Below are 14,162 nucleotides of genomic sequence, written 5' to 3'. Positions count from 1 at the left end.
TCAACCATCGGCACTGCTCAGAAAGACTTGCAGTGGCAGGAAAGTGTCTACAAGACTGAGCAGGAGGCAGGGTGCACAGATTGCATGAGCCTGTGTCACACCACCCAACACACCCACACGTGCACACACACACATCACAACACCCCACACATCACACACACACGTACTCACACACATCACACCCACATACCCACATCACATCCATGCATACACACTCATACATCACACCTACATCACACCCACACACATACACACACATCACACCCATGCACACACACTCATACATCACACACATCACACCCACACACACTCACATACATCACACCTCACACACACATCACACACACATACGCATCACCCTTGCATACACTCATGCATCACACCCACACACACTCACACACATCAAACACACACATCGCACCCACTCACACACATATCACAGCTGCACACTCACATCACACCCATGCACACACGTACACCCACACACATCACACCCACTCACACACATCACACCCATGTACACACATTCATACATCACACCATCACACCCACACACATACACACACATCACACCCACTCACACATCACACCCTTGCACACAAATACATCATACACATCACACCCACACATATACACTCACACACATCACACCCACTCACACACACATCACACCTATACACACAAATCCATCACATCCACACATATACACTCACACACATCACACCCACTCACACACATCACACCTGCACACCCACACATCACACCTATGCACACAAATACCTCACACACATCACACACACATATACACTCACACACATCACACCCACTCACACACATCACACCCACTCACACACACATCACACCCTTGCACACAAATACATCACACACATCACACCCACACATATACACTCACACATCACCCACTCACACACATCACATCCTTGCACACAAATACATCACACACATCACACCCACACATATACACTCACACACATCACACCCGCTCACACACACATCACACCTGCATACCCACACATCACACCTATGCACACAAATACATCACACACATCACACCCACACATATACACTCACACACATCACACCCACTCACACACATCATGCCCTTGCACACACACTCATACGTCACACACATCACACCTACACACACCACACCCCTTGTCCATAGTTAGGGTATTGAACTGCTACAGCTCAAGCTCCTCCAAAGCTGGAACTTATTTAGATCATAGCTCTATCTCAGCCTCTAGAACAATGTCTCACACATTCTGAGGCAGAGCATGAGTTAGTGAGCGAGTGAATGAGTGAGTGAGTAGGTGAATGAATGAATGAGTGAGTTAATGTTTGAGCGAGTGAATGAGTGAGTGAGTGAATGAGTGAGTAAATGTGTGAGTGAATGAGTGACTGATTAGTGAGTTAGTGACAGAATGAACAAGTGAGTGAGTGAATGAATCAATGAGTGACAATGAATGAGTGAATGAGTGACTGGATGAGTGAGTGAATGAGTGATTGAGTGGCAGAATAATGAGTGAGTGAGTGAATGTGTGAGTGACTGAATGAGTGAATGAGTAAATGAGTGACAATGAATGAATGAGTGAATGAGTGAATGAGTGACTGAGTGACAATATGCACAAGTGAGTGAATGAGTGAATGAGTGAATCAGTGAGTGAGTGAATAAATGAGTGACTCTAACCATGGACAGGTGGCATCCTCCCTGGTGGATGTCCTCAGGGAGGACCGATAGGCATGGAAACAAGATGGAATCTTCCAGAATGGAACTGGCACCTCCTCTTCATGCATCAGACGACCATGGGTCTTGTTCCTGGCCCACATCCGGGAGCTCTAAGTGAGGGTCTGTCCACCGTGGCATCTGCACACTGGTGGTCCGGGGCAGGGTCTTCGTGTGTGCACAGTGAGGAGGGAAGGAGTTGCTCTGTGACTGTCTTTGCCCAAAGCAGGACAGGAGGGAGATGAAGCCAGCTGTGGTCACAGGGGTCTGGGTTCGGAGCAAGTGCTGTGCTAAACCAACTCTGGGAGGTGCTGCTGTGAGCTATGGTGTGTGTGTGTGTGTGTGTGTGTCCGCGCGCTGTGTGTGTTTTGGGATCCACTGCATTGACTATGGCTGGCTGCTAGCCAGCCCCCAAGCAAGGACATGGGGAGCCAGGTGGCCTGTCAGGTCCCCAGTGCCCACACCTCACATCTGGCTCTAGTTTATCTGCCCCTCTGCCTTGGGCTCACACCGAGGCATCCCATCTTAAGAGTCTGAGTCCGGGTCAGGGCATCAGCAGACACAGCTGTGGGAGCTGGGTCCTGTGACCAGGAGTAGACCTAGTGAGGAGCCGGTCCTGCTGACCTTAGGGCTGGCCACTGCTGTCCATCCAGCTGCACTCAGTGTCCTCTGTGTCCTTCAGGGACAGCTGCCTGCCCTGTACCTTCCCCAAGGCAAGGCCCTAGAGGGATGTTGACCTGGGAGCCCAGCACAGCAGGGGCTCTCCCTTGGGTCCGATTCCCCCGACAGGGCCAAGCTGGTCCACAGCAGACCAACTCCAGGCCGAGGAGCGGGGACAGAGAAGGTGGACAAGAGCTGGGGCGAGGGCGCACCCTAGGACATCCCATGGGGACCCTGGCTGTTCCCTGAGGTTCAGGGGAGGATGGAGTCAGCCCCCCGTCTCCACGGGAGTCTGGAGCCTGGCACAGCAGCCACTGGGGGTTTGCCTGGATGAAGGGGAGGCAGAAGTCTGTTGGCTCCCATCATGGGAGGGCTGGGGCAGGGAAGGCGCCACGGGGCAGCAGCATTCAGAAGCTTCACGGATAAAAAGGCCCACAAAGGGCTGTGGCTCCTCAGCTCAGGGATGTGCTGGAAGCAAAGGTGGTGAGCTCCCCATGGCTGGAGGAGATCAAGCAGAGACCAGCAGAAGTGCCTCAGGGAGTTCGGAGGACCAGAACAGACATGGTCAGCAGTGCTGGGGCTGGACACCTACTGATCCTGAAATCCAGCCACACGTGGACGGCTGTTCTGAGCTTTGCTTGGCCCCACTGGGTCCTTGCTTGCAAAAGGTTTCCCTGACCACTGACAGGGCCCAGACAGGGTCTGTTGATGGACCACTGGGTGACGCTTGGCTGGACAGACGTCTGCAGCCCTGAGGCACGAGATTGTATGGACTCCGCCTCACCGGAAGTGAGGAGGGCTCTAGGCTCTACCCTCACTGGGGTTAAATTTTTCTCCCAAAGCAGACACCCCTCGGAAAGCTTGGATTTATCCGTAAGGTATCAGGACACCTTTTGTGAATCCACCCACTCGATTCTGCGCCGGCAGCGGGCAGGTGACGTACTGCAGAGTGCCATAGTTGCGGACAGTGAGCAGCACACACAGCATGGGGTCCTCGGGGGCCAGTCCCCACCCAACCCCAAGCCCAACAGCTGAGACTCCAGCCGCAGGGCTGCTCAGCATCGGGGGTGCAGGATCAGGGCTTCAGGGACCCAGGAGAGAAGGGATAGACCCCGGGCAGATGGGAGGCCCCTCCTGCCTCCCTCCTCACCCTGCGCTCCAGACAAGGAGGCTACCAGGGCTGGTCCGCCTGCTGCCACCCTGTCCCCACCTCCCCAGCTCGCCCCTCTGTCAGCTTAGGGTGAAAGAGAGGGGCAGGGGACCAAGGAACGGGCGACTGCTGAATGCAGCTGGAAGGCTGGACCCCTTAGCTCCTCATGGTGACGCTGCTATCAGGGTGGACCCAGCCATGTGGGGTAATGGGGTTGTTGCTAAAAAGATGGGGTATTCAATCCAGAAAGGAGGCCACCCTGATCCCTGAGAAAAAACGTGGAGCACCCTGAAGGTCAGCAGCCTCCTGGCCGGGGAGCAGCTTTCAATCTTCTATTTATTTGAAGGAGAAATTAAATTAGGACCAATTTTAGGTCAGACAAGATCTAATCAGCTGCCATCTGACCCTGCCTCAGGCTTTGGCCTGGCCCCGCTCGGATGCAACGGGGACAAGGCTGTGTCCTTCCTTGAGGCGCTCTCAGCAGACAACTGAGGACCTCAGGTCTCCCTCTAGCTCCCAGATCCATCGCAAACGCGGTGAGGGCACGCTGGTGGCCCTGGAGCGTGCCAAGGGTGACCTGTGCTCTGTGTTTCCCCAGTGACAGCCTTGGAGGTGGGTGACGTTATTCCTGACATAAAGAGCAGGTTCACTTGCCCAGGTACAGGGCCGAGAGGGGAGCAGCCCAGCTGGGTGGGCATGGGGCACAGATGTACAGGGCACAGCGGGGTCATCTCATTGACCCATCTCTCCCAGTGCTCTGTGGACCTCTCCAGCTCTCAGGGCCTGTGCTCAGAGCTGCAGCCACTGCACCTTCCTGTCCTCCTGGAGACGGGGTGGTCAGGGAGGGAGTCTGACCCAGTTCCAGGTGTGCCACCCTTATGAGGCTCAGCCAGGTTACTCTACTGAGAGATCCATTTCCAGACCAACCAAACAAATAGCATAGATCGTTCAAGAAAACGTCATGTTTACATCAAAAATACTAACAAGCAACTTTGTTCTACCCACAATATTTGCTGAGTGTCCACTCTGTGCCCAGGACTGTTCCACGGGGCTGGGGCAAAGCAGAGAGCAGGCGGGAGATTCCCTGCGCCTCAGAGCGGAGCCTGCCCCCAGGGGCGGATGGGCAATCAGGGCCCCTATGAGGCCGGAAGGATGAGGCTTCCCCACGCCCAGGAAGGGCGACAGCAAGGGGTCCCTGTGGGTGACCAGAGAGTGCCTGAGTTCCCCCAGCTCAGCACCAGGGGTGCAGGATGGGGGCTTTGCGCTACTCACCGAGAAATGCACGTCAGAACCGCCAGGACGGCTGCCATCCAAAGCCAGACCGCGGCTAGCACTGGGTGTCGGGGAGTCGGAGCTGCCTGTGTTGCTGGGGATGGGACGTGGCGCCAATGCTGTGGGACTGTGAGCGCCTCACACATTTAAACCCACAGTTGCCATTCCACCCAGTGAGCCCGCTCTGGGAATGTGCCTACTGGAAGTGAAAACCTGTGTCCACACGTAAACGTGGGCATGAATGCCCATAGCACTCTGTCTACTGTGGCTAAGAAGTGCCAGCGGCCCAAATGTCTACTTTCTGATGACAGGATTGAGCAAACAGAGTCCATCCATACCAGGGAACGTGACTCAGTCATAAAAAGGAAGGGGACATGCTTTGACTCTGTGTCCCTACCCAAATCTCATGTTGAATCGCACCCCCAGCGTTGGCGTTGGGGCCTGCTGGGAGTTGATTGGATCACGGGAGTGGATTTCTCATGAACGGCTTAGCACCGTCCTCTCGGTGCCGTCCTTGCAATACTGAGTTCTCCCAAGATCTGATTGTCTAAAAGCATGTGGCATCTCCCTGCTGTCTCTCTGTGATCCCACCATGTGAGACACCAGCTCCCCCTTCACCTTCCACCATGATCAGAAGCTTCCTGAGGCCTCTGCAGAAGCCGAACAGATGCCTGGCCGTGTTTGCATACAGCCTGGGAACTGTGAGCCAAGTAAACCTCTTCTTTATAATTTACCCAGTCTCAGGCGCTTCTTTATGGCAGTGCGAGAACAGAGTAACATGGGGAAATCCTGGCACATGCGACGTGGATGAGCTCTGTGAAACAAGCCAGTCAACGGCCAGGCACAGTGGCTCACGCCTGTCATCCCAGCACTTTGGGAGGCTGAGGCGAGTGGATCACCTGAGGTCAGGAGTTCGAGACCAGACTGGCCAACATGGTGAAACCTCATCTCTAATAAAAATACAAAAATTAGCCAGGCATGGTGGTGGGTGCCTGTAGTCCCAGCTACTTGGGAGGCTAAGACAGAAGAATCACTTGAACCCAGGAGGCAGAGGTTGCAATGAACTGAGATTGCACCACTGTACTCCAGCCTGGGCTTCAGAAAGAGACTCTGTCTCAAAAAAAATAAAAATAAAGAAGCCAGTCACCAAAGGACAAACGCCATGATTCCACTCATAGGAGCTTTCTAGAGTGGTCAAAGTCATAGAGACAGAAAGTTCCAGGGGTGCCAGGAGCTGGGGGAGGGAATGCAGAGTCCGTGTTTGATGAGTGAGGTTTCAGTTTGGGAAGGTGAGAAAGTTCTGGAGATGGATGCTGGTGACAGCTGCATGACATTGTGAATGTACTTAGTGCCATGAACTGTGCACTTAAAAATGGTGAAGATGATTCATAGTATGTCTATTTTGCCACAATAAATAAGAGTAATCCATATTTTCCTATCTATTTTTAGGCTATCACGTGGAGATTTGGCAGTGATCAGATTACTCAATTGGGTGCAGTTAGGAAAGTTCATCATTGTTTAAGCAGACAGGAAAGCCATTTATCTTGTCTAGCTGTGAGAAAATCCCCTCGCGTCTTTGAAACTCTTCTGTCTGAGGTTTGCTGGTACAGCTTAACCTGGAGAACCACCCCACCCACACACATCCTTCAGGCTCCACTCAGGTGATTCTGCTGCTTCATGCACACCAGACCGGCATTGGGCACCGGGCCGTCATCTGCTTCTGTTAATAAAGTTTTATTGACACTCAGCCCCCTTCATTCTTTAAGTATGGCCTAAGGTTGCTTCCAGTGGTAGGACTGAGTCATTACAACAGAGACCTGGACACCACAGACCCTAAGCTGCCAGGTCAGATCCGCGCGGGGAACACCCTATCGCCAAATATCCACTTGGAGCTCTGCACATTTTTCCTCAACTAAAACCAATTGCAATAAAGCACAATAAAATTCATTTTAAAAATCCCAATGCTTAATCAAAAAAAAAATGTGGCCCCAGGATGTGGGCCTTTGAGCAGAAAGCCTGGCTGCGCATGGAGGGGCTGTAGGGTGAGGGCAGGGCTGGTGGGCCAGGGCTGAGCTGTTTCTGGAGTCCCAGGAGGCCTCAGGAAGCTGGGCAGTTGGCCCAGAGGGTGGGGCAGGGACCACCCAGACACAAAAGGTGTGGAGACCAGCTCTGAAAATGGGGTGGTAAAGAAAGAGAAGAAGGGGGCTGAGTGGGCGGTCAGAGCCGGGGGCCCAGGGAGTGGTGCGGTTCAGATAACAGTGTTTCCTTGCATCATGCACTGCCCTGTGTGGGAAAAACAGAGTCAAGAAAGGGCTCGTGGGTTTGTGGACACAGAGGTCACCAGTGGCCTTGCGGAGCACTGCTTCAGGAAGGTAGGACAACCCCGTGGATGCGGTTCAGAGGAGGTGGAGGAGGAGCAGAGCCCAGAGCAGAAGCCCCTGTCTTGGGAGCCATGCTGTGAAGGAAGCCAGCTGGTGGAATCATGGCCCAAAGGTGTCTGGTCCTCATCCTTGAATGTGACCTAATGAGGAAGAAGGGTCTGTGCAGGGGTGAGGAGGTGAAGCACTTTGAGATGGCAATCTGCTCCTGGACTCTCTGAACACCCTAAACGCCAACACGAGATGGCTATAAGAGGGAGGCAGTGGGAGATTTGATGACAGATAGGCAGAGGAGGCCGTGTGAAGACAGAGGCAGAGACAAGAGGAACACATAGCATGGAACCGCTGTGGCCCCCAGGAGCTGAGAGAGCCTCAGAGAGAGCTGGCCTTAGAGATGGCCTGGCCTCAAGAGAGGGTGTGGCCTCTAGTGAGGATGTGGCCTTAGAGGAGGTGTGGCCTCAAGAGAGGGTGTAAACTCTAGTGAGGGTGTGGCTTAGAGAGGGTGTGGCCTTAGAGGGGTGTGACCTCTAGTGAGGGTATGGCCTCAAAAGAGGGTGTAAACTCTAGTGAGGGTGTGGCTTAGAGGGGGTGTGGCCTCTAGTGAGGGTGTGGCCTTAGAGGAGGTGTGGCCTCAAGAGAGGGTGTAAACTCTAGTGAGGGTGTGGCCTTAGAGGGGGTGTGGCCTCTAGTGAGGGTGTGGCCTCAAGAGAAGGTGTAAACTCTAGTGTGGGTGTGGCTTAGAAAGGGTGTGGCCTTAGAGGGGTCTGGCTTCTGTGCCAGGAGATTCATTGCTAAAACGGGCAAATGGGTGTATAGGATCCTCATGTCCCCAGCTGACAGCTTAGGCCCCTCATATTTGGGAATCAAATTGAAAAGTGTTCTGACTCCACAGTCCACAGGATGCTACCATGGGATGAGGGGCAAATATAAGGGCAGAGGCGGGCTGGATCCTGGAAGCTGGGCAGTGGCTCACCCGGAGCCCCCTAGGCCTGACTGGCTGAGCCTGCCACCCTCATGCCCTACCCCCAGCTCCCCCGATTCTGCTGCTTAGTGCCACCTGGAAGCTGAGCCCCATCTGGCTCATAAAGTCAGCATGAAGACCCTGAGGCCACCGAGAAAGCCAAAAATAATTTAGTTAGGGGAGGAAGGTGAGGGCTAAGTTATAAATTAGGGCACAACCACATGCAGCACCAGCCTCGCTACCCTCTGCCCCTTGTTGACGCTGGGCCAAGCGGACCCTGTCGTAAGGATGCCCAGTGCCTGGACACCCTACCCCTACATGCCAGGGCTAGGCAGGCCTGTGGTCAGCAGCTGCCTGGGTTTAAAGGGGGCTCCAGTCCTCACAAAGGCCATGGGGAGGGCGGGTATGGGGTCTGCTCAGTAGGTACCCCTGTCCTGCTGGCCGCTCAGTACCCTCTTGACCCCTGGCCCCTCTCAGCTCACCCAGGAGTCACCAAGACCTGTCCGCTGGATTAACTCGGCTTTGCACATCATTTCCAAAAGAAGCTGGGCCACAAAACTCCCGTTCAGCCTTGTGAAGTTACCAGGTCTCCGCCCCAGCCTGGCTCCCGTACCCCCTGCCCGGCTGCCCAGGTCCCTCCACAGGTTTACCCATCTGGCTGTGCAGCCTCCAACATCTGCCCTCCCACCCCAACATGCAAGTGCACACAGAGGCAAGCCGGGCCATGTGTAAGCACACATGTGCAGGCCCAGGGCCTGGCTGTCCAGGGCTGGGGCAGGACGAGGGCCACGGTAGCTTTGAAGATATTGGATTCTGGGGCTGGGCTCAGAGTGCCACCACCTCCCAGGGTCCCTCTGAGACCACTGCCTCCTGGAATTTCCTGCTGACACTGGATATGGGGGACCTGGAGGGCCAGTGGGGGGCAGCCAGAGCCTCCAGGACCCTCACCCAAACCTTGTCCCACACCTTCCCCCGTTGCACCTGGTCTTCCCACACCAGGAAAGCCCCTCCCATCCTCCAGGCCCCAGAGCCCTCAGGCTGCCCCACACTCCTGGAAGCTGTGACTTGTCACATCTTCTGGTCAGCTTTTGGGCCCCAGCACAGCCCACAGCACGACCTCTGGAGGGGCTTGATTCATTTATTTTTTTTACCTACAATGAATTACTTGAATTTTTGCTTAATTATCATTATTGTTATTTTACGTCTGATACCCTGAGGGGCTTGAGAAGGGTGAACGGAGTGACACTCTGGAGGGGACACAGGGTGACCTGCAGGCCTTACATGTGAGTGGAGGTGGGACAAGGGGCTTGGATTCTGGGAGCTGGCCCCCAGGCTGTAATTACCAGGTGCACCCCCATCTGAAGTGGGGCGTGCTGGCCCCAGCCCCAAATTACAGAGCACAGCCTAGTGGCACAGCCCCGGGCAGGAAAACAGGGCCTGCCCCTGTCTGGCTCCCCAGCCCTTTGCCCAGCTGGCTTCTCCTCCACTGGGCCTGGCCACCCCAGAACCAGTGGGTGGCCTCCAGGGTCGCCTGGCAGCCAGGTCAGCCCTGCCCACCCCTGTGTCCATGCTCTGACAGCAGCCAGAGGGGCCCTGAAAGGATGAGCAGGGGCTGGATCCCCTCTGCTCCTCCCCAGCCTCCCACCCTCCCACCTCACCTGCATCCTCTGCATCTACCTGCCCTGCAGGTATCACACAGGGCCACAAAGTGGGTGGTTTAAAGCAACAGAAATAGGTTCTGTCCCAATTCTGGAGGCCAGAATTTAGAAATGCAGGGCTGGGCTTCCTCCAGAGGTTCAGGGAGGCTCCCTCCTGCCTCCTCCAGCTTCCGGGGCTGCTGGAGCTCCTGGCTGGCAGGTACATCACTTGTGTCTCTGTCGTCACAGCCGGCACTCTGCAACCTTACTTCGTTCATTCCTGTCAGCCCACGGGAATGTGGCCTCCAGGACGGGACAGCCGGGATCTGTGTCCTCTCCCAGCTGCACCCCAGCCAGCAGCTCAGACCTGGGGCACGGCAGGTGCAGAGAGATGGCCGCAGAGCCCGAGACAGCAGAGGGAGGCAGTGGCGCGTCATGCACCTTTGGGGCCAGCAGCTCAGGAAGGGCAGGCAGAGTCCTCTCTGGGGCCCGTGTCCTTTGGGGATGGTAGAACAGTGCACGGTGGGAGTACCTCGTACTCCTGGTGGAGCATGAGAACCTGGCGCAACTGGCCTTGCTGCAGGCTGACTAGCGGACGCTCTCAGGCCCAGGGGCTGGAATCTGTGCCTGCCAAGCACCCAGGTGATACGTGGGACGGTTGCTGAGAGCTGCCAGGGCTCCATCGTGTGCTGGGTGTGACGCCAGGGGTCCACACATGAGGCCCTTCACCCTCCTAGCAACTCTGAGATGCTCATAATTTAGAAGGGGAAACTGAGGCTTATGCTGGAGTACTGAGGAATGCCTTCCAGCAGCACTGCACAGGCAGTCGGCCTGCCAGGGGCAGAGGGGAGACAGTTCCTGGAAGGCAGCAGAAGCAGCAAAAGCCAAGAGTCTGGCCCATGCCAAGACTTGGGGTCCCTGGAAGACCATCCTGATGGCAGGAGCTGAGGCTTCCCTGGGGGCTCCAGGGGAGGTGGGAGGCCAGGCCGCTTTGACAAGCCCCCACTGAATCCTTCCAGTGGCCCCAGCCTTGTCCCAGCCCCTGCCTTGGGACTCCTCAGCCTGGGACTGGCTCATCCCCCCTTGCTGCCCACATCAGTCCATCCAGTCCCTTCTGCAAGCCCCTGCTCTGTCAACCCTCTTTCCTCCACCCCGACCCCTTGCCTGGGGTCCTGCCTTCCAGCTCCATGCTGACTGGCACCCTGAGTCCTCGCCAGCTCCCCAGGGAGCTCCTGGGGCCGAGGCAAGGCTATCCATCCCCTATGCAGCCACCCTGGCCCTAAGCAAGCAGGATCTTGCAGCCATGGCTGCACAAGGTCAGGGATGAAGGTACAAACAAGGTAAGCTTCTGGGGAGGCGGGGGAGGCTCCTGGTCAGCAAGAGGCTGCCGGGTGCAGGTGGTAACTGACTCACCTGGTAAGTCTTCTGAGGAGGGCCGGGCCAGTGGAACTCCCAACTGGGTCCCTGGGTAGGAAGTTGCCGGCAGGATGGATGGGAGCCAAGGCCAGAGTGTGCCTGGAGCAGCCCCTGGCTCAGCCAGGCAGCAGCTTGGGGCCTCGCCAGGTGGTGGCTGCCAGCCTCCCCATGAGAGCTGCTGCCTGCGGTTTGAGGCTTTGGCTTCCAGGCTGGCTTCCTCCCCAGTGGGCGGTGAGGCTGTGACTGCAGCAGGTCCCACCTGGGCCCTCCTGGGGCTAGGCCCTACACTAGCTCCTGCTTTTACTGGCTGGGCAATGGGGGAAGGGGGCTGAACCCTAGCCAGGTCCCCTGACTTGGTGGTGACAGCCCCACCTCTGGTGGGGATTAAGGAGGTGGTGTGTGGGAGGGGCCTAGCGTGGTGGCTGCTGAATTAGGTCCCCTGAGATGGACTGAAACCACAGAGGAGGGAAAAAAAAAATGAGTCCCTGGGAAGGTCTGAAAGTCATGCAGAAGAGCTGACATTTGAGCTGGGTATGGAAATGCAGCAGGGAGGAATGGAGGTGGCACTTCTCACAGAGAGGCCGGCCCAGCAAAGGCAAGGTGTGGCCAGGTGCTGCGCTCAGCATCATGCAGGAGCCTGGGTGTGTGCATGTCAGCGAGGAGGGCCAAGGGAGCAGGCAATATGGCGAGGACCCAGAGAACCAGCCCACAGAGCTTGGACTGGGGCCGAAGGTGCTGGGGAACCCTGGGGGGCCTGGAGCAGTGCCCCACTCGCCAGCCTGGCCATGACTGAACAACCAGCAGGACTCACCATGCATTCACCCAAGAGGAGCTCCCTGCCGGCCACAGTGATAAGAATTGCACACACCCAGGAAGAGGTCCCTGCCGGCCACAGTGAAGAATTGCACACACCTAGGTAGAGGTCCCTGCCAGCCACAGTGATGACAGTCTGTCTCCAAAAGCTGGCAGTGCCCCATGGGCTGGCATGTGGCTCCACAAGGGAGACTAGGGCTCTGAGGGAGGTCACATGGCAGAGAGGGGAATTCAGGGTGTGGACAAAAGGCGGAGATGGGAACATGTAGGACACATGCCCAGGACAAGGAGGAACCCCCGTACAAGGAGCTCAATGTCAGAAGCTGAGGTCAGAAATCGTCCGCCTGGCCTGGCACACCGCTGGCTGGAAACTCGTGGAGTTTCTGTGGCACCGGGCCCAGAAAGCTTCCCACGCACGGCCCCAGGCACTCTCCTGGGATTATGGTAGGTGTCTGTGGCCTCTCAAAGCATGGGCCCCGAACTGCCAGGCATGGAGGAGGATGGCAGCGGTACCCGAGGCCAGCCTGGATGCTGGGCAGCATAGCCCTGAGCTGGATGGCCCAGGAGTTCCCAGCAGCTACTGGCTCCATAGCTACTTGCATGTGGATCCTGGAGGGAAGCTGGGAGCCATCGCAAGCTAAAAACTCTGCTGGCAAACAAAACAGAGGGTTTGATTGTGAAATGGAATGGTGAAACCCCAAAGGAGCCGCTGCATACTTCACGGGGTTCCTGGGCTCTTCTGAGACAATCGGACTGACTCGGGGCTTTGGGTTTGGCTGAGGGTGTGAGGTCCCGGGAGCAGGAGGCAAGGACAGGAGGGGTGCCTGTACACTCCAGGGCCTGGTCATGGGCACAGTCCCTGAGAACATGCCATCTGCACAGCCTGGGATACTGCAGGGCCACCTGTGCCCTGGGGCCCCTGGTGTGGGTGAACATCCTCAAAGGGACGTGGTCCCTGACTCGTCAGCTCATCCTAGGACCCCAGGGACCAGACCAGAGCATGCCACTAAGTAGGGGACCCCACGTCAAGCGGAGGCAGAGCTTCTCTATTCCCACAGCTGTCTCTCCCCAGCCTCGACCCCCAGGGCCTGGTGGTCTAAAGACAGGCCAGAATGGGGCTGGAGTCCCACTGGGCACTGCACAGAGTGGAAACCTGACAGCCAGGGAGCAGCTTCCCAGGGCTCCATGCCCAGCCCCTCCCCAGCACCCAGGCACACAGGGACACTCCATGCACCCAGGGACAGGTGTCCAGTGGGGCCGTCTGCCCAGGCCACCTGGGCACATATGGGGGCCCCCTTCCTTGCTCCCCACATTTCAGAGGTGCAGCCAGGATGGGACAGGAAAAAGCCTGGGGGCCAAAGGGCGGCTTGGACTCCACATTGCCCTGTGTGGACGCCACATCACCCTGTGGGAGGCCAAGGCCCACCAGTCTCCCTCCCCAGCCCCTATCCCAGCAGCCCACACTTCCTTATCCCACAAGGACCCCTCGCCCAGTCCCTGGCCCGGCCCTCCAGACCGCACTGGACTGATGATTACTGGTCATTCCCACAGAACCACCTCCAACACCCCCTTACAGCTCCCAGGTCAACAAGGACCTTCCAGAGCCTTCTCTGGCCAGCCCAGGCCAGACACCAAGAACACAGCAGTCGACAGTCAGCCCCAGACCTGCCCTCACCAAGCGCACACCTGCCCATGGGTCCCCAGCGGCCCCGACCCAGCTCCCTCAGACCCTCGTCCACCCATGGGTCTCAGAGAGTGGGGTCCAGCACCCCTTACCTGGCCACCAGAACCCAAAGCTGTGGTTAAGACTCTCCTCTAACACCTGAAGTGTGGGATTCCTTCTAGAGTAGGCCAGGTCTCAGCCAGACGGCCCAGCAGCTCCCCAAGGCGTCCATGTTTCTCCCAACAGCGAGCTCAGCCCTCCGCAGCACAACGCTGTTAAAAGGTGCTGTTTGCTAGAAAGTTCCACCTCCAGACCCCTCCTCACACAAGCATCTCCTGGGCCCTGCAGGTCTGGTAACTGGGGGAAGTGGCATCACCGATTTTGAAATCGTTTTGCAAATGTTTTCCCTTTGTTTTGTTTTATTTAGAAATTTCTCGAATTTTTACCAAGTTAAAGAGATAACCACAA

The sequence above is a fragment of the Aotus nancymaae genome, unplaced genomic scaffold, assembly GCF_030222135.1.
Source record: "Aotus nancymaae isolate 86718 unplaced genomic scaffold, 86718_ANA_hifiasm-v0.15.2.pri h1tg000106l, whole genome shotgun sequence".
NCBI classification, from domain to species: Eukaryota; Metazoa; Chordata; class Mammalia; order Primates; family Aotidae; genus Aotus; species Aotus nancymaae.
This window is presented reverse-complemented; position numbering follows the sequence as displayed.